At 49.0% G+C, this 24,690-nt stretch overlaps 1 protein-coding gene across 1 annotated transcript in view; it reads left to right on the forward strand.

Annotated features, from left to right (window-relative positions):
* FAM3D (FAM3 metabolism regulating signaling molecule D) overlaps positions 1-24,690 on the forward strand; it is a 550,272-nt gene that overhangs the window by 42,183 nt on the left and 483,399 nt on the right. The gene's annotated exons all lie outside the window — the stretch shown is intronic.

Genomic DNA, 24,690 nt, shown 5'->3' on the forward strand with positions numbered 1-24,690 from the left:
GACAGCCAAGAGAGAGCGAGTTGCAATAGTCTAAATGTATGGTAAAGATGGCTGTGACAACTGCCACTTGGTCAAGTGCCATTTGGAAAGTTATAACATTTCATAAAATCCTAAGAGGTAACAAACAGTGCTGGCAAGAATTAGAATCTGTGGGCCCAATGAGATTGAACTGTCCAGCTTGAACCTCAGGATTTTTATCCATGGGGCTCGGACCAGAAGGGGGTTCCATGAGAGAAGAACTTACATGAGCCGAATAAGAAGGCCTAGTCTTGAAAGGAACCAAGATAGTGATACCTCTAAGTATGAGGGGGAAGATGCTAGAACTAGCGCATGAAGAATACAGGGGCATAGTATCCTCAAAACGGCTCCTGCACCAAATGATTTGGCTCCCCCACCTGAATGGCCAAGTTGGAGCTTTGCTCAAAGATTGCCCCACATGCACCATCCTGAATCCGCACACCAGATCTGAGCCTCTGCAAATGACAGAGCTCCCCAAGCATGCATGGGGAGTAGTGGCCATTGACTTTTTTGGACCCCTTGCAGGAGGTGAACACATACTCGTGTCCATGGACGAGTACTCCCGCTATCCAGACATGCAGATAGTGTCTTCAACAACGGCCTATCACACAATCCAAGCCTTAGAAAAGATGTTCACGGTGTATGGGGTACCATGTGTAGTGGAATCGGATAATTGTCCTCCATTCACTGGGATCTATGTGAACACTACGCCGCCCATACCTGCGACGGCCGAAATGCCGACGCCAATTACGGCGCGGCGCAGTGATCATACAGATTCCGGCCTCATTTTTCCCTTCCTACCCCACACCCTCAACCCCCCAATTTACCGTTCACGACGGCACACACAGCACACTTCTGTGTGTGCCGCCTGAACCCTGCTATCCCTGTGGCGTCTAACGTGGGTTAGAGCTGACGCCGCAGTGTGCTTCTCTTTATTTTTTTCTTTAGTGTCCCCCGCTTACCAAAATGGTAAGCGGGGGACACCCCAATAACCCCCGACCCCTGGTACGGCGCCCAAGTAGAGTGGGGGACACCCCTGCAAACCTTGCCCTGCTTGGGTGCAGAAATGTCGCCATCATTTTGTGCGCCCCCAAAGTCGCAGTAACTGCGGGCGTGCTCAAATGAGGGCGACATTTTTGTACGATTCCCATTCACGGGACAAGATTTCAGTACTTTTGCTGAATATATGGGTTTCAGACATAGAAGGTTTACCCTCCTATGGATCCAAGCTAATGGGACAGTAGAACGACAAGAGCAACATCAAAGGGACAGTCCAGATTGCCCATATAACTGGAGAACCAGTTGAAAAGGTACTTTATCAACTATTGAGGGACTCCAGGAATAACCCACACAGCACCACTGGGAAGACTCCATTGGATATCATGTTTGGCCGAAATGTTAGAACTCGACTACCACATATCACACTACCCGAGGAGAGATGGCCTGAAGACCAGGAGGTGAGAGGGTGTCCAGCCATAATGTCGAAACAATAATGTCGAATTACAAAAATGTCGAATCCAAAAAGTCGAAAACAAAAATGTCGAATTTTTTATTTTTTTATTTATATATTTTTTTTGGGCTCTGGGGGTAAAAAAAAGGGGTAAAAGAAAAAAAAAATTAAAAAGGGGGGTGGGGAGGAACCCCCCCATTACGAAAAAAAAGCAACCAAAAAAAAAAAATTAGACATTTTTGTTTTCGACTTTTTGACTTTCGACATTATTGGATTTGACTTTTTGACTATAAACCAGGTGAGAGAGCGAGATGCTTTTGCCAAAGCAGGTATAAAGCACCATGCCGACACCAGACAGAGAGCCAAGGAAGCGGACCTCCCTGAAGGAGATACTGTAGTATTGAGAAAACTTTGCACTCACAAACACACGGCAGCATTCAACAGTACCTCGCTAAATATCACCAGAGTCAAAGGATCACTGATGACAGCGGTGGATGGGCGATGGCAAATAACCAGGAATTTGTTTCACTTCAGAGACACTGGAAGGAGAAATACTAATAGATGATGCAGAGATAGAGGAATCGGAAGAAACCTACAAAGGTGATGGAGAAGAATCTGATGGCGATGTTTGGAATCCTCCTGAATGCTCCAGCCTGGATAGGATCCTAGGGGAGCCCACAGGATGGTTCCAGCGAATCAGAAACAAACCAAAGAGAATGATCGAAGAAATTGAGTAAATCTGACTTCATGTTTAAAAAGGGGGAGGTTGTAGTGTCTTCATGATCACGTACATGATCACATGATGCGGGAGGGCTCCGGACGGCACAGGTGGGGTGGGCGGAAGAGGAGCGGTGAACATGCATTCATGTTTTACAGTTAGAAGAATAAAGAAGCTTATCCCAGCTCTGTGTCCGCACCGCAGAGGTGTAGCCAGGATTGTTTAACTAGCAGGTCTGAAGCTAATGTAGTTGGGTGCACCGCAGTGACATTAACATCTTTAAATGCCCACACAGTGCTGCTGAATGGGAATTTACAGATTTTGGGTGGGCTTTGCCTGCTAAGGCCCTACCCTGTCTACGCCTCTGCTGCGCTGTATGTTATGAAATGCAACGTGAAGAAGGCTGGGCTAAGAGGCCGTGGCTGCCACAAAGGGGCCTTTCGACACAGGGTCTATCCTGTTCTTCTAACCTGTAACTACAATACTAAGTAATTCTGTTTTGTACCTATGGCTCCTGACATCTTCCTGATAGCATTTCGTCACACTGTGGACAAGAAGCATCCCGTGACATCTTCTGATGCGACAGCCTGAGTGATTCACTATCCCCCAAACATACATGCCAGCCCTCCCGAATTAGGCGGGAGACTCCTGATGTTTTTAAATCGAAATCTTTGCTTATGTTTACCTTCTCCCTCCTTAAATATTCCTAACCGCAATGCAACCCATTGGGAACGTTTTAATTTCCCGCTTTTTGTTACAAAATATGCCTCCAAGCCAGTTGCACAAAATGATGGCATGTATGCCCAAAAGATAACCCTTCACCTGGGTGTTCTGTGCGTACTAGTTCCTCTGTGCAGCTACGGTCCTTGCTGCCTGTGTCTGTTTTAAGATGTCACAAATATATCAGACTGTTGCCTATGTGATCTGTGCTGCCTCTTCATTAGTGCTTTTCTTACCGCCGCCTGCTTTTTACCGAGTTCTTCAAGGTGAGCAGGGCTGTTCCTCCTAACTAGTGTGCATACTTATTTCTGGCCCCCATATACCGATCCCAATCGGCTAGCCCTGCGATTGCCTGGGTGTGTACTTAGGAGCCTACCTTTCCTAGCTTCGTAGGAAAGCGTCTCGAGAGAATGTATGCCCGTGCACGGCTGTGTGGGACCGATAGCTTTGAAGAAAGTGGAAGTGAATGCTCTGGCCTGCTTCTCTCTCACTGTGAGGCGCGCGTCAGCATGTGCGACGCCCGGGGCGCGCCTGTGCACCCATCAAAGAAGTCCGGGAGGGAAGTTCCCTAGTGGATAGTTCAGGGTCTGTATTTGGAAGCGGCAAGAGTTCCTTTAGGGAACACGAATAATAGACAGACGTTCTTCGTTGTGTTTTTGCTGCGCCAGCCACGTACCACTTTGTGTTGGCCCGGAGTTGCTTCACCTACCCATCTTGCTGTGTTGAGCCTGCTCATACATTGTAGGTACCGTTTGTGCTTCCAACTGTATTTGCCCCGGGTAGCAGTCTTGCAGTAATCCAGCAGTTCTGATATTCCCTCCGTTGTCATGCACAACGCTACCCAATATGTGATTTGATATTGGGTCTGACTAGTAACGCTCTGGCCGTGTAAGATGCTTTTTCCTGTGAGTCATCAGCAGCCCAGAATTATCAGTTGTTCTGCCTCTAACCAACGCTATTCCAAATTTGAGCAGAAATGTGAACTGCTCAGTTGTGTTGTGAGGCCAGTATGACTGTTAGAAGTGTGTGTGAGTATACTTGATGTGTTTCGGTTTGTGTTAGGCCTTTAATCGTGTTATGTTTATCTGGCTTCCATAATGTTTTTCCGACAGGCTGTGATCCCCTGAAAAACGTAATGTACTGGACTAGGGACTTGTTAGCATGTGCACTTGGTATCTACAGTTACCTATGTACATGTGAACCTACTTAATGGCTTGCTGGTTGTTAACCCTGTATTGTGCCTTGGCCTAGCAAACCAGGGACCCTGGTTCGAGGTGGTACTGCGCTAACGTTTTAAACTATGGCTCGTTTGTTTGAGAGAAGGGAAAGTAGGGCAATCTGGCAAACCACAAGCAGTATTCTGCACACTCACACATGAATTTAACACAAAGGCTTTATACCTCAGTGTACCTGTAGTATGTATAAGTGTCAATAACTCCATTGACTGCCTCTTATCTAGTAGGAACGTCTTGAACTACCTCTAAATACTTTTAATACTGATTATAACAGCATACAGTAGTAGATTGGCCTGTGCAACTTTGTATAGCAGGTTGCTACATGAACCCATATGATTGGTTGGCATTCTCTCCTGACTTTCGGCTTGCTAGCAGCACGTAAGCAAAACGAAACCCAGGTGCAAAGAACAAAGTCAGACTACTACCCACTTGCTCCAATCAAATTAATCCATCATCTCTCATCAGTCAAGCCCTTAGCAAAAGGTTCTCCTTTGTAGATGACCTTGCAGCCTGTTCTTTGCTCTGCGATCTTTGAGGGAGTGTGGATACACCCATATCTTCATCCAGAGCTTAATTAATGGCCCTTGTTTTCACCCTCTAAGTCACGTGTAATACAACAAATGTGTCCATTTCGACCTCTTATTTATAATATGATAGGTTATTTATTACATGCTTAATACTCAGAGTATTCTAAGTGTGGACCCGGGGATCGAACCTGTGGTGCTCCATATCGTCTTGGTTCCAAGGTGAGCATGTTGCCCCTGAGCTATCCTCCTGAGATTTACTGCTATTTGATTTTATTAGCCTGCTCCAAAGGCAATGCATAGTTTCTGTCCTGTCCAAGAAGAGAGTCCACATCCAAGCCCGCGTCTCTGCGGCCTCTACCAACACGGCCAAACACTTTAAGAGCTGGCCAATCCTTCTGCAGTTTCCACCTCTCCTGTTCCCTACCAGGCCCTCTGTATGCCTCTGGATTCTCACTTCACCAATAAAGCTTAGGACATCCTGTCCTCTCTCTCCTCTGCTTCTCTCTCTTCCTCTCTCAGCCCCCCTCTGGCCGCCTCTCCCTCTCCTCCTCCTTTTCATGCTTTCTCTACGATAAGACTTGTCGATGTTTCTAGACAAGTCCAATCTATAAAAGTGTCGTCCGGTCCAATCTATGAAAGTGTTGTCCAAACAGGTGCTTCCCTGCTCCTCCAGGACCATCAAGGACCACATTGACACCCTTGTTCCAGCCTTGGCCAATTTCTGCAATCTTCTTTCACCACTGGATCCTTCCCCTCTCTCCTCAAACACTCCCTTTTGCACCCCTCCTTAAAAAGCCTTCTCCCAAATCTACCTGTCTGGCAAACCATCTTGTTTCAATATTTGACTTCTGCTCTAACCTTCAGTGTTATGCTGATGACACTCAGCTTTCTTTCAGGCTTCCCTCAGCCTCCTCTTCTCTCTCGCTCATTCCTGACTGTCTATCTGCAATTCAGGATTGGTGCTCCTCCAATTAAATCTGCCTTAATGCCAGTAAGACATAGATCCTTGTCATTGGGACCCCTGCTCCCAGTTTCCCTTTCTCACTCTGGCCGCCCTCCTTGGGCACTCTTCCTTTGTCTTCTTGTGAGGCTAAAAACCATGGTATCATCTTGGACTCCTCTCTCTCCTTCTCTCAATTTCAAGACCCTCTGCATTGTCCACAAGGCCTTCTGGGGCTAGGGCCCGCACTACATCCAACGTTCTCTTCCAAAATACCTTCCATCTCAAGCCCTTCATTCAGCTACCTTGAACTCTATGAGGGTCAGACGCTTCCAAAGGCAGAGAGTGGGAGTAGATCTCTCTTCTCTGCAGGTGCCTCCCTGCCTCTCTCAAACTTGAGCCAGACCACCTGAATTTCCGGAAGCAGTTCAAGACATACCCTCTCTCCTCTGCGTTCTCTATCTCTGTCCCCTGCTGACCTACCTGTCTCCTGCGCCGATTGGTTGCTTGGCTAACCCTCAGAGTCCACTGGGTACCAAGTTCCTCCATGATCAGTCTCCCCTGCACTTCCTATGTGTCTACCCTGCACTTAGGGGCTGTTACTTTTACCCACAGTCCACTTCCTCCTTACACTAAGCCAGAGCCACGCTGCACTTACTCAGAGAAATGCTGCCCTGATTGCATTTCCCCCCTTCACTCTCTCTGGTACTTCCCCCTCCTCCAGGCACTTTATGCCATCACACTTGCATGATCTGAATGACGCAAGGCCTCATAAGATCATTTGTCTTGTCTTCCCTCTGTCTTCCCTCCCTGTCTTGTTACACCTAGAAACATTTGTTTTCAGGCACTTTATAAATGACATCATATCATACTATCTCATAATTGTACTAGGTGCAATTAGTCCTCTTGAACACTCCATCTCACAAATGCTTTCTGCATTTTAAATTATCCAATACTTGGCACTTGTGGATGTTTTCTTCTTTGCTTAATACTTGAGAAATATGTGTCATGTCCATGGCTTATCCTCTTGACTCCCTTTGTGCCTTGGAATTATTCCTTGATCGACATCCTTGATCCCAAGCCAAGAGGCTCCTCTCCATCCTTCACATAAAACTGTTTTTCCAGCGTCTCCCATCCCTGCAGTCTTGGTCTATTTCTGAGGTAGCTGGGTTAGATTCAATACGAGTCCGATGTCCATCTTTTTCCCCATGGTCACTTTAGTCACATTCTAGGTTATATTGCAGCAAGCTTCTGCATGTCTCCTCTACCTTGTGTTTCTGCATATATACATTTACTTCGCCTCTTCCCACTTGTTTCTTTGATACTCATGAGTTCTTCAGGCTTGATCAGATGTTTCTCTTGTTGCTTCAGTTACATCTGTTATTCTTTTGAATATTCATAGATCGTTTCAGTGCGTCATGTGTCTTTACTTCAAGACGTCACTCTGCAGCTGTCAGATTTGTTTACAGTTCTTCAATGTTCGTTGCGGTATGTCGACATCTGTCTACTATCTCAGTATGAGGGTACATTGTCTGAGTGCATAACATCTCGTACACTCGATATGGCATCCGGCCAATGCCTGGTTTCATACATATGACTCTTTTACTGTCGTTCCTCTATGACAGAGTTGAGGGTGCAGCTTAACAATGACGTATTTATCTGCTCCTCTACATTCCTCCCTCTGGTCGAGTCCTTGACCATCTCCTCTTCCTCAATCTTCTTCATCTCTTCTGTCAATATTGATTTCTTCAGGATCCACACCTTTGTCACCCATCTCAGGTCACCTGCATCCACACTCCAGGTCATGTGACTACATTCATCGGTGGGCTGACAGAATACCCAACATCCAATAAAGTTCTTACGAACCTTTGGGTAGTAGAACTCCATTCCTGGGTGTGCCAGCAAACATTTCTTTATGTTTTCATGGGTGGTGTCTTCAGTCTGTGGTGTTTGACCATCTTTCATATCGATCATTATCTTCATCCCAATAGCTTTCTTTGCAGTTTCCTTGCATTGTCCTATGAATATCTTTATAATAAAGAATCCTAGTAATATCAACACTAGTTTTGCTCCAAGTAGTTTGAAGGAATTTGCCATCCAGGTCATGAACCCATGAGAACAAGGACGAGAACCAACCATCTTCATCTACCTCGTCAGCCTCTTCTTCCATTTTCGTATGCAGCTTTGCCAACAAAGTTATCGCCTCTGTCAGGGTTCCATTTTCTCCATCGTGGGCAAGTATGAATGTGCAGCAAGAATGCCTGTTTTCTGCGCAAACGCATCCTTCCATTGCTGTAATTAGGTCCAATACATACTTGTTTTGGAGGGTCATCAGCCTGATTCCCCTTAGCTCTTCTCTGATTGTGTTAAATAATTTTATTGTCACATTGATCGTTTGTAGCAACCCCATCTGGTGATCTGTAACCATTTGGCGTTCACTGAAGTCTGTAATTCCAGCATGAATATAGATGTAAATATCACTGCTGTCTTGCTAAATAATATGTGCTCTGCAGGAATGTTGTCAAAACTGTCTTCTGATTTCGCGGAGAAATTGTTCTCTCTCTTCGTTCTTTGGAGGCTAAGCGACCATCTCTTCCTCTGGTGTGCATCCATCGTTGGAAACTCTTAAATATTTAGGTCACTTTGGGAAATCACCAATGCAGGAACATGCATGTTCACAATGAAGCATATTCCTCCCCAGTTTTTAGGCAGCTGCATATAAGCTCTGGATCCACAGGCTCAATAACGATCCATTAGCACATCAGTTCTACCATTAATTCCTGGTACTTCAAGCACGTGCTTGCATCCTTTATTTTCTCCAGCTGGAACCACGCCTTTGTTCCTGAAGCATATTGTCACATTCCGTATAGGTATTATGGACACCGGTCCTGCTTCATTGTCAACCCATGTCAGTAGCTTAGAATACTTGGCCCTTGACTTTAGGCATATGTCATTTACTATTTGCACTATGCTTACTGATTGTGCAGTGCATGATAACATTCCTTCTTCCCATCCTGTGATGGTGGCAGCTCGTCCATATACCAATAGCTGACGCCTCTCCTAGCGTCCTGGTAATTCCAGCATCTTCATTTCCGCAATCCTCACTTGTTCGCTGATAATGATGAATATATGAGCATTCTGTTCAACCAGCCTATGTTTTTGCCCATCTTCTGTGTTTTTACATAAGCATCTTCATACAGAAATTAGTTCTTCAATCGCCATAGTAGAGTTGCCCATCTTCCATCAAATTGTCCTCTTGTTGTGCACGCTGCTAGATGACTGAGGCACTTTGCATCGTATGCAGGTATTTCTTTTGCAATAAATGTTCTGGCTGCATTGTTGGCATAAGGGATGAGGGATGATACGTAGTAGTTTAACAAAGGTAGCGGGCGCCCCTCTCTCGCAAGAACAGACATGATAACCTGTTCGGTGGTTATTAACCACTTGAGAGTTCGCAGCCACTGCTTTTACTCACTGTGCCTTTCACAGATGGGAAATATCCATTTGCATATAACAGGCGCCGAGTAGGACACAAACTCTCGCGTCCCGCACGAGGGCCTCCAGGGCACCCTGAAGACACGAAAAATTGTTTGCCTCCCCCCACCCAGTAGGGAATTACTCCCCCCACGCTACAGAGCTTGGCCCACACATTGAGGGCCTGGTGCGGAACCCCCTCAGCACCCAGGCAGCATTTCGAATAGGGCCCTTCCCCCGCAAGCCTGATCCGGGCCTCCTCTAGCCCCGAACTGTCCACGCAGGACCCCCACAAGCTCACTACAGTCCGGACAAGCCCCAAAGGCTACACTAGGACAGTGTAGTGGAACCTGAGCAGCAGAGGATACCAGACTGGAGACTGCCACCAGGGACGCACAGAGCGAACGGAGGGTAGTGCCCCTGACCCCAGGGCGTGTGCCTCCTCTCGTCGCCCGCTCCAGTTCACCGGGACACCTGAACCACCATCCTGTATCCCACATCCCACGCCGGCAAGCAACCAAAGCCACGGTGCTGAGGGAAAGGCCCCCAGCGTAGGGGCATGTGCCTCCTCGCACCCACACATCGCATGAGCATCCGCAGCAAACTCGCCAGATTCGCATACATCCCCTCATACCCGGACCCCGATACCAACGGAACAATGTCAACCGAGCCCCCCGAGGCGGGTGCGGCAGCCACCAAGGGGGACATAGCCGCCCTCCTAAGCGAGATCAGAAGCATGGGCGCGAACCTAGGAGGCAAGATCGACAGAATGACCCAGAGGGTCGATAACATAGAACAGAGGCTTGAAGGAGTTGAAAACAACCAGGTCTCGATCGATGTAATGGAAGTCCAACTGAACCTCAGAATGAGCAACATAGAGAAGAGAGAAGAGGACATCCGGCTAAAAATTGACGATTTAGAAAATAGGGAGCGCCGTAACAACCTCCGCTTTTTGGGGATCCCGGAGCGCGAGGGTGAAACAGAATCAGACCTTAAACACACCATACACGATATCATCAGGATATTAGTCGCAGATGAGAATGTGGACGAACCCGCAATTGAGCGAATACACAGAGCCGGCGGCCCAACAGGGGGCCCAAGATCCGTCCTAGTCAAGTTCCACAGGTACCAGGATAGAACAAGGATTCTCACGAAGGCTCGATCGGCAGACTCCCTCACCCTCAGCGGGGCCCAGATATCCATCTTTCAAGACCTCTCATCGCTCACGTTGGCCCTACGGCGTCTCTGCAGCCCCCTCACGAAGTGGCTCACGGACCGAGGCACAAGGTACAGGTGGGGATACCCCTTCTCCCTCAATTTTGAGCACGAGAGCAAGCGGATAACGCTCCGATCCGAAGACGACATCCGGAACTGCATTGCGGATCTCGTGGGCCCGGACCCACGGGAGGAATCACATGGCGACTCGGCACGGGATGGAGCGAAGAGGAGACCCCAGGGCCCGAAGCGGAATAAAGTCAAGGGAGCAAGAAAATATAGACGTCCTAATGACTCCCCAGATGTAAATGGATGAAGCGACACCCACCCGTCACTTGCCCTGCGGAACCTCGTTCGAGATCCATGGGCCAGGGACTTGGTACCTAGCGGTGGGACGTCGTCACAGACCCGCCGGACACCCCACATTGTGCGTTCTCCACTGATGTTACAGCTGAGGACCGACCGGCGGATGACGTCCCTTGAACCTATACGTATCGTTGCATTTCTTTTTTCTATTTTTTACCTGTAATAACAGTTCTTGTTGCTTGTTTCTTTTGTGATTGATGTTCAGCAATCAAATTGGGGGGGAGGGGGCTCAAAACCATAATACGCTACTATGTGAGGGGGGGTTGTGTGGCTATAACCCTCACTGGCGGTCCGCTGAAAGACCGGCTGCGTACATCTGGTCCAACGCGGGCGCCATCACCTTTAAGACTCAGTTTCACATGGGTTTGAAAGATGCAGGACTCAGATTGAAACCGGGAACACTGGGTATGATGACCAATACCCAAAGGGAAAGGGAGGTGGGTGGGACGATCGCAAATGCAATGCCTCACGAGGCACAAAACACTTATCGGTGTACTTCCACTGTGGCAACTAATCCTCGAAGACGACGCGACACACATGACGAACACTCTAAGTGCAGCAATGTCAACGAAACGTAGCATAGCAGGTGACAGGCACGGCACCCTTAAAATCGGCACTCTAAATGTCAAGGGCCTCAACTCCCCCACTAAGAGATCTCTAGTATCCCGAGAATTCAAGAGGGCAGGCTTTGATATCCTCTTTCTACAAGAGACTCGATATTCCAGAGGCGAAGAACGAAGAGTTTTACACCCCAAACTAGGCTCCGAACACTGGGGTTCTGGCCCCCTGAAAAAGGCAGGAGTGGGCATCCTGATCAACAAGACTCTACAATTTGAGCTATTGAGATCTTGGTCCGACGTGAGCGGTAGAACTATTGTCCTTGTAGGCAATATACAAGGCACCACCGTCACGCTCGCATCCATTTATGCACCAAACACAGGCCAATCTCGGTTTCTTCACCAAGCAATTCCCAAGGTTATGACTGAGGCGCAAGGCGAAGTAATCCTGGGTGGAGATCTCAATACGTGGATGGACCCTGAACTCGACAGGCAAGCCGGCGACCCCTCCGCAAGCACTCCAGCTACCAGCACACGCTCGAGGGTGGCGGAACTGATGGATGTATATAACTTAACAGATGCCTGGAGACATCAGAACCCGTCACGCACAGGCTACACCTTCTATTCGACTCCACACGCCACGTACTCCAGGATAGACTATATATACCTAACGCCTGCACTCACAACGGCAATGACGGAAACCAGTATATCACCGGTCACCTGGTCGGACCACGACACGGTGACGGTCACATTGGATCAAATGGCCCTTCCTCGGAGATCGACCAAATGGCGCTGCAATGAGTCGCTCTTTAGAGACTCGGTCTTCCGTGAGCAACTTGAACAGGACATCACCCACTACTTTGAAGAAAACAACACAGGTGACGTCTCCACGAACACAGTCTGGGAGGCGGGCAAAGCCACCTGGAGAGGGGTGCTCATCAGGGAGGGTGCGGCCAAAAAGAGAGAACGACAACTCATAGAGAGAAGGCTACGGACCGAAATCACTCAACTGGACCAATTGGCGCAAACCGCGACTACGGAAAGGCTACACAAGATAGAACAGGCCAACGCCAAAAGGGAGGAACTGCGCCAGCTTGAAACAGGGGCCATTGAGCACCAACTCCAATGCCTAAAGCAGAGGCACTATGAACACGGCAATAAGGCGGGGGCACTACTCGCTGCCAGACTCCGAGGCCAGCGTCGCGAGAGGTGGGTGCCCACTATACAAGAAGAAGAACCACTCCGAGTCCGTTGCCCCCCCAATATCTCTGAAGCCTTTGCCACTTTCTACGAGAAGCTCTACACCTCGCAAGAAGCCCCCGGCTTGGAAGCAATCACGGATTACTTGTCGGCGGTCTCCATGCCTTCTCTTCCGGCAGATATTTCGCAGGCATTGGACTCCCCCATTACAGCAGAAGAAGTAGAAAACGCCATTAAAAGACTCCCGACAGGGAAGGCCCCCGGAAATGACGGCTACACGGCAGGTTTTTATAAGACCTTTCAAAGAGCTCTCCTCCCCTTTATGGTTGAACTCTTCAATAACATTCTTCTCTCCGGAGTGGCCCCCGCGTCCTTCTCAGAGGCGCTGATAGCAGTAATCCCCAAAGAAGGAAGGGACCCGAAATACTGTGCCTCATACCGTCCGATATCACTGCTGAACACCGATGCCAAAATATACACAAGAATCCTCACAGCCCGCCTAGAGACACATATGCCCTCGATAATTCATAACGATCAGGTTGGCTTTATTCTGGGTCGACAAGGCGCTGACTCCACACGCAAGACCCTCCACCTTATACATGAATCTAGGACATCTCCAGATATGCCAGCATTGATGTCAATTGACGCGGAAAAGGCGTTCGACAGGGTCGAATGGCATTTCCTAGAAGCCACGCTGAAGCACATAGGCCTCGGCCCTATCCTCCGCCGAGCGATTAAAGCTGTCTACTCGACCCCGAAAGCCTCAGTAATGGTGAACTCCCAATTTTCGCGCTGGTTCCCACTAACCAGGGGAACGAGACAAGGATGCCCCCTGTCGGCGATACTCTTCGCACTGTCCCTAGAACCACTCGCCAGAGCTCTCCGGGCGGACTCCACCGTGGAAGGAATCCGAGTGAACGGTAGGGAATACAAGTTGGCCCTGTACGCAGACGACATCCTGCTGCACGTACTCAACCCCCTGTCGTCAGTCCCGCGGGCGATCCACCTCATTGAGGAATACGGAACACTCTCCGGCTTCAAAATCAATAGAACTAAGTCCATCCTCTTCCCGCTCCACGTACCCTCCCCTGAACAACAAAGGGAGCTGGCACACCTCGGCCTAACCATACAGGAATCCACATTACACTATCTGGGGATCAATATAACAAGAGATCTTTCACAGCTCTACGAGGCGAACTTCCCTCAGCTCCTAGCTGCCCTAAAGGCTGATTTACTGAAATGGAAGCCACTCACAATCTCCTGGATGGGACGCTTGAATGCAATCAAGATGGTGACCCTCCCACGCTTTCTGTATCCATTTCAGGTCCTTCCCGTCACGATCCCAGAACACTTCTTTAGACAGGTCAAGAAAGCTATACTCGGGGCGTGGCCAACGAGCGACCGATGTAGACGCGTGCTCGCTGAGCTCCCGGTGCCGCCAACACATCCTGCCAAATCCTGGGGGAATTTGACTTGCGACACTCCTGCAAAATTACGAAAAGTTGGCCGACAGACGACACGACACATTGCAGTTGCTCCCGTAACAAAACGGAGGCCGGAGGCGAAGATAACTGCGGTGGAAGGTGATAGAGCGTGGCACCCGCCGAACTCGATCCAAGATGGCCGACAGTGACTTGGGATAGTGCGCCACTGACATCCGGCACGAAGAACAGCGCCATACAGGAGGAGCGAACGGTTGATGGGAAGGCAGTGACCAACCGTACGCGCTCCGCTCCGCTCCGCGTTGAGCGCCCGCCAACTCAGAACAAGGGGCGACAGACAGCGACGGAGAGGCACGTGATTGGGCACGCGAAACGGTGAGGAGCAGGGTGGGCGGGAGGCAGTGGTTGCGAGCAGCTTTCCCGCTTGCCCGCTCCCAGAAAATCGCTTGTGATTAGATCGAGAGTTAAATCCGTGCCCCGGCCCACGCACAACGCTACTAGAATCATCAAGGCGGATCCTCATCGAAGTTGTGACTGCAACGGTCATGGGCAAGGACAAGAGCAGGAGAGGCACGACGCAAAGCAAAATGGAACAATACGCGGTGCCCACACTGGCCACGGAGCCGACACAGGAAAGATCGGCAATTACTGAAGATGAGGAACCCGAACCCTCTCTCAAAGACATTATGAACGCCATAGCCAACTCCAGAACCGCTATGGAGATTAAAATGGACGGCATCAGCACAGAAGTGTCCCTCCTACGCCATGACTTGCAGAAACTCACGTCCCGCACGGGAGAGGCGGAAACCCGCATATCCAACACGGAAGATGGCCTCCGAAACATCCATCAACAGATGACCAGAGTACTGCAACGTGTTAAGACTCTAGAGGAACGGGTGGAGGAAGGAGAGGGGCGCTCTAGACGGAACAATATACGAATCCTGGGATTACCTGAGAAAAGTGAAGGCCCCTCCATGGAACTATTCCTTGAACAACTACTCATGGACCTATACGCCCCAAAGAATTTTTCGAAACTTTTCTCCATTGAACGTGCACATCGAGTCCCAACAGGCAGACCAACGCCTGGGGCCCCACCCCGCACTGTGATTGCCAAAATCCTAAATTACAGAGATCGCGACGCGATACTGCAAATGGCCAGATCCAAGGGAGCCACGACCTACAACGGCGCGAAAATCGCTTTCTTCCCGGATTTCACACGGGAAGTACAAAGAGCACGCCAATCATTTGACCAGCTTAAGAAGAAGCTACAGACCCAAAACATCAAATATGGTCTCCTGTTCCCGGCACAGCTGAAAATTTACCATAATGGCACAACCGTGCACTTTAATGACCCAAAGGATGCATGGAATTGGGCAGAAAATAACCTGGAGGGAGATTGGGGCCCCACAAATAGAAGGGAACGTGAACGAAATAGACCGCGCCCGGACAGATCCCCGAATGCACAACCACTACAAGGCCAGGATGGACTACCACCAAGAGAAGCCGACTGAAGTGTGCGGACACATGCTGATAGCAATGCACTGTCAGAGCTTTTCCCCCCCCCCACATTGAAGAAATGGCGGCTCGAGCGGGGGCCCCCCCCCTCAACAAAGGTAATAGGACCAGCGCCGAGCAACGGCGACAGAATCGCAAAGAAGTTATATCGAATGTATTGATTGTTTGTTCGGTCCGAGCAGACCCTTGTCAGGCTCGGCCTAATGTTGGGGCGACAGGTACTTCCAGTTGGGGTGGAGTATGGGGAGGGTACGAGGGAGTTTGTGTTTAGGACAGAGTTTATTTGTTTGGTTTGCTGCTCTAGAATCAATGCGCGCAATAGGCTGGGGTCGGGTTCCAGGGGGGCGGATAAGGGGCAATGCCCGGAGATACACACAACATTACCCGGCATGTCCGATTCCCGACCACCATGACTGACCACACCGCTGAAAGCAAGAACAGGTCTATTAAGATAATGACCTGGAATGTGAATGGGCTAGGCAGCAGTATCAAGAGACGCCTTGTACTCCAATATTTGAACCGTTATACGCCCGATGTAGCCTTCCTAACCGAAACGCACCTGGCGGGCACAAACTGCAACCTCTTCAAGCGAACTAATTACCGCATCGCGATACACTCAGGTTTCTCCATGGGAGCTAGGGGGGTGCTGATCCTCGTGCACAAACGACTTCCACTGACCCTCTCATCCGTCACACAGGACCCAGGAGGTAGATTCGTTCACATAACCGCGACTCTTTGGGAGCGGCCTATATCCATGCTAGCCGTATATGCACCACCTACCTTACTCACTGCACTACTTGAAGATATAACGCCAATGTTGGCGGCGGACTCCTCGAGCTTGATGATGGTGGGGGGAGATTTCAACGAGGTCATGCACCCAGAACTTGACCGAACACACATCCGCTCGAGAAATCCAGCTACGCATACCAAACTAGCCACGTTCGCCGACGCAATAGGCCTGAAAGATGTGTGGAGACATTTGCATCCTGGCACGAGAGAATACTCTTTCCTCTCCGGAGCACACGCCTCATTATCTAGACTTGATTACTTTTTTCTCCCGATCTCCGAATTACATCTAGCAACCGATGCACACCTCCTACCCAGAGGTATATCGGACCACTCCCCGCTCGTAATGGTGCTCAATACACACAGGCCGATTCCCCCACCCACGTGGAGGCTAAACAATTATTATCTGGGCTTCCCCGACCTAGTCGAACATATCAAAAAAGGAACAGAATCATACTTTGAACTGAACACAACCTCAGTGGATAGCCCTGTAACATTGTGGGAGGCATACAAACCCGTACTGAGAGGGGAACTCATATCCCAGATCGCAGCCCATAGGAAAAAACACGCCGCGGCGATCCGGGCGGCCGAAAAGCGAGTACAAGAGGCAGAGGTAGCTCATCTATCCCAAGACCTCCCAGAATCCCATCGCGAATTACAGCTAGCACAAAAACAGTTTCAAAACGTCGCCCTGGACAATGCCAAACAGGCACACGCAGCGATGCGGACCAGAGTGTACGAAACCGGGGATAAGGCAGGCAAAATGTTGGCGTGGCTGGAGAGGCGTGACGAGGGGCTCCGACATGTTAGAGCGATCAGAACACAGGGGAATACACTAGTGACAGCGGACCGTGACATAGCGGAAGAGTTCGCAAGCTACTACAAGGAACTCTATGGACCGCCAATCTCCCCCATTGACACTACACCCATCTCGGGAATCACCCTTCCCTCCCTGACACCTGAACAAAGAGCCCTGCTAGAAACCGACATATCGGAGAATGAATTGTCTGCAGCCATAGCCGACCTTCAACCCGGGAAAGCCCCGGGACCCAACGGCCTTCCGGTCGAGGTATGGAAGAAAATAGGCACGAGCGTAATTACACCACACTTGCTGAAAATGTATGAAACCTCCCGAAACAAAGGGTCCCTCCCACAAGACCTGAGACAGGCCACCATAGTGGTCATACCCAAAGCGGACAAACCCCCAGAGTGCTGCAGTTCGTATAGGCCCATTTCCCTTATCAATACAGAAACCAAAATTTTAGCGAAAACCTTAGCCAATAGATTGCAGCAAGTTATACCCTCCTTGATCCACCCGGATCAGTGTGGTTTTATGCCGCAGAGATCCACGCGGATGAATATACATCGATTATTCATGGCGATGGAGAATGCGACCACCATTCGAGACCCGTTGGCCCTGTTGGCCGTAGACTTCGAGAAGGCCTTTGACTCTATCAGGTGGGATGCGATCTGGGAGATAATGCAAAGGATGGGATTCGGGCCCCAGTTTATGAGCTGGGTTAAATTATTGTACAAATCCCCGCTAGCAGTCACGAAAGTGAATGGTCACGTGTCAGGCCCCTTTGAAATCGGCACAGGAACCAGACAAGGATGCCCACTGTCGGCCATGATATTCGCAATAGCGATTGAACCACTCGCTATACTGTTAAGAACAAACGAAACATGGAAGGGATTTAGATGGTCTGAAGCCTGGGAAGATAAGGTGTCCCTATACGCGGACGACTTATTGGTTTACTTACAAGACCCGGTCAGATCCTGCCCCATAGTGACTGATTTACTGCAGAAATACGGCTCCTTCAGTGGCCTGAAAGTAAACTGGGACAAATCCACCTTATTCCCACTTAAACAAGAGGGAGACTCGATCCCGCCCCAATGTCCCTACCGGGTAGAAAGGGAACAATTCAAATACCTAGGTATTCTAATAACAAATAAGCTGACTGATTATGTGCCCAGAAACCTGTACCCAGTCATGACAAGATTTGCAGAGGATGCCCGTCACTGGTCATCCCTCCCGCTGACACTACTGGGTAGAGCTGCACTCTTCAAAATGATGACCCTACCCCGCCTACTCTACATATTACAAAATGCCCCATTACACATCCCTTCAAACATATTTAGGAAAATAGACCAGACACTCCGCAGACTGCTGTGGAATAACGGTCATCCACGCATAGCCCTAGCTACACTCCAAAGATCCATATGGGAGGGCGGAATAGGACTACCCCGAATGCAAACATACTATTGGGCCAGTCAATTGATGAAAGTGAATGACCAACTACACGGCGACACCGATGCACCACACAACAAATCTCTAGAGTCGGACACTCCTGGAAAACCCATCATGCTGTACCTTTATAAGAAAAGAGACCGCGCGGCTACTCCCAACATGCGCGCACAGCTAACACAAATCTGGACAGACGCACACAAGTTCGTGGGATGGGGCGACAAACTATCGCAGGCCCAACCTCTGTGGAACAACAAGAACCTTCCAGGTGTATACACGCTCCCCAGGTGGCCGAACTGGTCCCGGCAAGGTCCGCCCATCTTGGGAGACGTTGTGAAAGATAACACCATGGTCCCTTTTGCAGAGCTGGCTCTCCGACTTGGACTTCCCCAAACCGAACATTACCACTATGCTCAACTACAACACGCACTACGAAACATCCTCCCCGAAGTGAGCCCCCTACCGGACTTCACCCCCATTGAAAGAAATCTACTCCCGGAACCAATTACCCGGAGAGTGACATCGGTTCTATATAGTGCCATAAGTTCCTTTGGCACACCAGATCTACTGTCACTGCGGACCAAGTGGGAATCGGACGTGGGGGCCATACTGCCGGAGGAATGGGTCATGACATTGATGTTCCCTAGGGAGATAGCGATTTCATCAAGGCTTAGATTGGTTCAATTAAAGATATTACACAGAGTATACTATCCCAGGGTGGCCCTACACAGATGGGGAAGAATAGATGATCCGAACTGCCTGCGATGCAAAACGGAAGAGGGTACCTTTTTCCACATCATATGGGATTGCACACATATACAACCACTTTGGGAGGCATGCTGTGCGGAACTCTCTAGAGTTATGGGGAAAACAGTTCCCAGAAACCCTAAGCTACTACTATTGGGGATAGATGATGAAATTGACCTATCTAGATATGAAAAACTGCTCTTGTTCACCACCACCGCACTTTTGAAAAGGAACATTGCTCAAAAATGGGGCTCGGACCAAATACCGAGCTATGAACAATGGAGAACGGATGTGGATATCTGTGTCGCAACGGAATACAGAGTATACGCGGCCAGAGGATGCCCGGCAAAAGCCCTGAAAGTGTGGAGGAAATGGGAAGATGCCCAATGAGGATTATAAAACAACTGGACGCTGCCTGCGGGCTCAACTAAAGCTGTCCCCCCCCCCTTTTTTCCTTTGCAAACATATGTGTACAACATCTGAAACAGCCAGTAACCCTCTCCGGCAATGCGCATGTATTGATTGTTTACGTTGTTTATTTGTTTAACCTTGTTTTTTCCTAAAAACACCAATAAAATGTGTTATTAAAAAAAGAAAGCTATACTCGATTTCCTCTGGGATGGAAGAAAACCACGAATAGCATATGACATCCTGATACTACCGAAGGAGCTGGGAGGAGTAGGTCTTCCAGATATGGAAATATATTATCAGGCAACACAATTGAGGATTCTGGTCCCACACTTACGAGACAGGAAGGACCTCCAGTGGGTCCAGCTCGACAATGACTTCCTTCGCAACGTGACCCTCGCAGAATGGCTATGGGTTCCAAGATCGAAGCTTGTAAAACCACTGCACAAACACCCGATATTGGGCACTATGTGGAACATTTGGAAGAAGGGAAAGGGTATGACAGGAGTTACCACATGGCCCTCACCACTGAGCCACCTCTGGTCACCAGGCATCAGGCATCAGGCATCAGGCATCAGGCATCAGGGAGAAGATCCCCGAACACGCCAGGTACCAAACCTGGTTTGATGCAGGTCTAGAAAGAGTCGGTCAGCTGTGGAGGAAGGAGAAATTTATATCAATCTCGGAACTGGAAGATGCCCTCCAAATCCACCCGATCCCGATCTTCCTGTACCTACGGCTAAAAGGGGTGCTGTCAAGAGAGGAATGGAAAGCCCCCACGCGCAGAGAATTAACGCCCTTTGAAATGATCCTCGACACGACCAGCGCGACCAAAGGGCTGATATCCCGGATGTATAAAGCTCTGATCACCAAGGACCACTCCCCGATCCTCCGCCTCAAAGGCAAATGGGAAAAAGATTTCGGCAGAGAATTTGGCCAGCAGGCCTGGGACCAGATATGCAGTACGCCCGCCAGAGTGTCTATTGCTACCCAATACAAATTGCACGCTGTAAAGCTACTCCACCGTTGGCAGTACGATCCGTATAGACTCTCAAAGATGTTCCAAACCTCCAGCCCCAGATGCTGGCGCCATTGCGGAGCGGATGCCAACTACTGGCACATGTGGTGGGGGTGCCCCAAAGTGCGCATTTATTGGCAGGAGGTCCTCGGGTGGATTAAGCGCCTAGATGGCATAGACAGAGAATCCTCTCCCCTTCTGATGTTGTTCGGTCTTGAGGAGGACGAAGACGAGCTAGTGCATGTGAGAGGACTGGTATCCCCCCTCCTATTAGCGGCCAGGGCAGCCCTAGTTACAAAATGGAAATCCCCACGGCTACCGGACGAAAAAGACTGGCTGAAAGTCGCCACCAACATCTACACTATGGAGAAAATAACGACAGCCCTGCACGGCAAGGCGGCGCAACACGAAGAAGCGTGGAGTGACTTCGCAAGCCTTTACATGTCAAGACCGGACGCCCACCCAACATCTAGTCAGTAAAAGCATTCACCAACTGCCTTTCATGATGCACGAAAATTGAGATCCTTATCACTTAAACGCCTGTGCCTGTCACACACCTGATCACATTGCTAATGATTCACGATCCACAACGACAATGACTTCCGGATGTGGTCACGTCGCAAGTCTCTTCGGACTAAAGCAATCATCTTGCCACTGAAGTGTTATGAGCAATAAAAGGGGAGGGAGGGAGGGAAGGGGAGCTACATGGTTCACTCGTCGGGAGTGGACCCATGCTTGACTGTACTGTTATTATAGTTACGTTATTTGAATCTGAGTTTGGAAAAGGGGCAGAAGTGATATATGGTTTCTATGTATGTTCGACTGTGCTTCTAGCTCAAGATTCACTCTTGCTGTTTAAAACCAATAAAATTGAATTTGAAAAAAAAAAAAAGATCGAGGGGGACTCTCTGGGGCAAACAAGTATGTTTCTGGCGGATATTTCTATATGAAAATAAATTCAGATCCTCTGATTCCTCATGGAGGGGAATTGAGAAGAACGCCTTTTTTAATCAATTATAGTAAAATGCTTCTCCAGCATGGGGTCTGGCATGGATTCACATGCTCATGAATATTCCCCGTGGTCAGGCTGGGAATCCTCGGTAAAGAAAAAAATCAGTTTCAGTTTCCTTTCTGAACTGTCTTTCTCCTAATAACCAATCACTGGTCTCTGGGTCATACTGCCCCCAGCCAACGACTGCCCTCTACCTAAGCCCCTCCTCTGGCAACCATCTTCAGATTTTTACTGCACGTTCAAGTGTTGTGAGTCCTCATGCTATAGCTCTCAAGCTTTTGCTGCGTTTTGCGATTTTTCAAAGAGTTTATCCTCATTTTTTGGGTCAATCGAGCCTCAAGCTCCACGGTTTCTACTTCCGATCAACGAGGACCCGTTTCGGAATTTTCTACGCCCCTCAAGGGCGAAGTATTTCGTCGAGTTTCGCTTCTTGGAGGATTCCGGAAGATCTTTGAGGCCTACCCTGCGTGGACATGGCCCCGGAAAAAGGAAACACGACACCCGGATCCAAGCTGTTCAGGAGCTGCCCTAGATGCGGATTACAGAATGTCTTCATGGTGGATGATCATTCTCGATGCCTGTACTGCCTTCACGAAGACAAAACGCACGTGGAGAAGGACGGTGCCTTTTGCAAGAACATGTCCGAACGGACTACGAAGGATCGTCGTATCCGACTCACCAACTGGCTGGAAGGGAAGAGCCCAGCAGCAGGTGAGAAGAAGAAGAGGTCAGAGCGGTCTTCTAAGTCCTTTGAGGGTGCACCGGCAACAGGGGGCCCAACAAAAGGCTAAGCACCGCGAGTCTGCTCTCAGAATCTGTAGGTTTGTCACTCACACTTTCCTTCCCACTAGTCCACTCCTCACCTGATGATTCTGTGGGGTTCTTTACGGATTCGTCTGATGAACTTTCCGGCTTTACCCTCCAGGCTGTCTTTGTCGTTGTCTTGACGATCTTATTATTCTGTTTGACGAAATAGGAGCGAGCTCCCCCGGTGGCCACCTTGCCTATAAGCAATTAACCCGGCAGCGGGGAACTCCGGGGAGCCCACCCCAAACCAGGGAAAAGCCTTGCCGAAAAACCCTGGAAGATTGTGTAGCTGTAGCTGCCAGGAAGTTGTTGGCGTGTGTCCGTACTTCAATAACCAGCATGCACTGGTAAGTGTTCTTTGTGAATAGGTATTACGGTCCAGTGCGGAACAGCACAAACAGTACAGTACTCCAAAGAACTCGGACAACGAAGAGTTCCCAGCAAAAAGGCGTCCGATGGCAAATAAGACGCTGAAGCAGGTGTGAGTATTAGAAGGCAGCGCAGAGCGCGTAAAGCAGCGGAAGCAGATAACAGACAGGAAAGCGGAACATACGGGAGTAGGAAACCGCGAACAGCGGTAACGGAAAGACACGGGCAGACTAACAGGTAAGGAAGGCACAGGAAACACAGAGTAACCACTGGAGGCAGAGCACAAGCGAGGTGTACTCACGTCGGCAGCAAGAAAGTTGCAACGCACAGGTGTTCTCCTTTTTCCGGTACTTGTAGGCAGTACAACAGAAAGACTAGACCGCACCTTGCAGTTACTCGGAGTCTAGTCCTTCTTCCATATCGCCCATCTGCTCCATACTTTCCAAGGGCGATATATGACAGCATGACCCCTTCTCAGCGATCCTCCTCCCGGTTTACCCGGGTGTAGTCGATGAAACCTTCGGATGAGTTGGGCTGCAGAGATGTGACTGACCGGTTCCCATGAACTTTCTGATCTTGGGTATCCTTTCCATAATACTAGATACTGTAAGGTGCCTTTCTTGTATCTTGAATCCAATAATCTGGATACTTCATACTCCTTCGATGTTTCAATGGGTAGGTTACCGGTTCCTCTCTTCCTTCTTTTTCGAGGATCTTCCATATATTCCTTTAGTAAAGAGGTGTGGAACACTGGATGTATCCTTTGGAGTTTTGCAGGAAGAGCCAATCGAAAGGCAACTGGATTGATCGTGGCAGTAATCTTGAAAGGTCCGATAAAACGGGGAGAAAACTTTCCTTGATGTACCCATCGGGGCAAAAACTTGGTAGATAACCATACCTTGGTACCAATGTCCCATTGTGGATTGGGCCTTCGCTTAAGATCAGCCCACTTCTTGTTCTCTATACGGGAGGTTTCAAGATTAGACTTGGTGCTTTTGTGAAGAGACTGAAGGGTGTCCAAAAGATGGTCCACAGACGGAATGTTAGTAGACACCGGACCAAACAGAGGAATGTGTCTGGGATGAACACCGTAGGTACAAAAAAAAGGACTCATGCCTGTCGAGGAATGTCTTGTATTATTATAAGAGAATTCTGCCATAGGAAGTAGGTGAAACCAATCATTTTGCTCCTGATTACAAAAGCACCTAATGTATTGTTCCAATGTTGCATTAAGACGTTCTGTCTGCCCATTGCTCTCAGGGTGGAATCCTGATGACAGTGATCTTTTTATACCCAGGGTCTTGCACAAGGCAGTCCAAAACTTCGAAGTGAATTGTGAGCCTCTATCCGAGACTATGGATTGCAGAAGACCATGTAACCTAACCACGTCTTTCAGAAACACCTCTGCAGTGATACTTGCTGTCGGTAGACCTTTCAATGGTGAAAAATGCGCTAGTTTACTGAATGAATCCACAGTGACCATTATGGCCGTATGTCCATTGGAAACTGGAAGGTCTACAATAAAGTCTGTGGAAATGTGTTGCCACGGCGCATCTGGTAGAACGTCCTGTTGAAGTAAGCCCAATGGCTTACAATAAGCATATTTATTCTGAGCACATATGGGACACATAGCCACATATTCTTTGATGTCTTTTTTCATGGTAGGCCACCAAAACTGTCTAGACACCAATTCCATGGTGGCAAGTTGACCCTTGTGTCCTGCTGATGGGATGTCGTGACACCAAGCCATGGCCTGTTCTTGTAGATCCTGAGTGGGTAAGAATAAAGCATTTTTCATAAACGCCAGATTTCCTTTTTGGGTCATTCCATAGTCGTCTATCTTTCTGTTATTCTCTTGGGCTTTCTGTACTTGTTGAAGGAACGTGTTAACCATATTGATGAACTTTGTCCCTGCTAGAAG

The sequence above is a fragment of the Ambystoma mexicanum genome, chromosome 2p (assembly GCF_040938575.1).
Source record: "Ambystoma mexicanum isolate Mex_15411 chromosome 2p, UKY_AmexF1_1, whole genome shotgun sequence".
Taxonomy (NCBI): Eukaryota; Metazoa; Chordata; class Amphibia; order Caudata; family Ambystomatidae; genus Ambystoma; species Ambystoma mexicanum.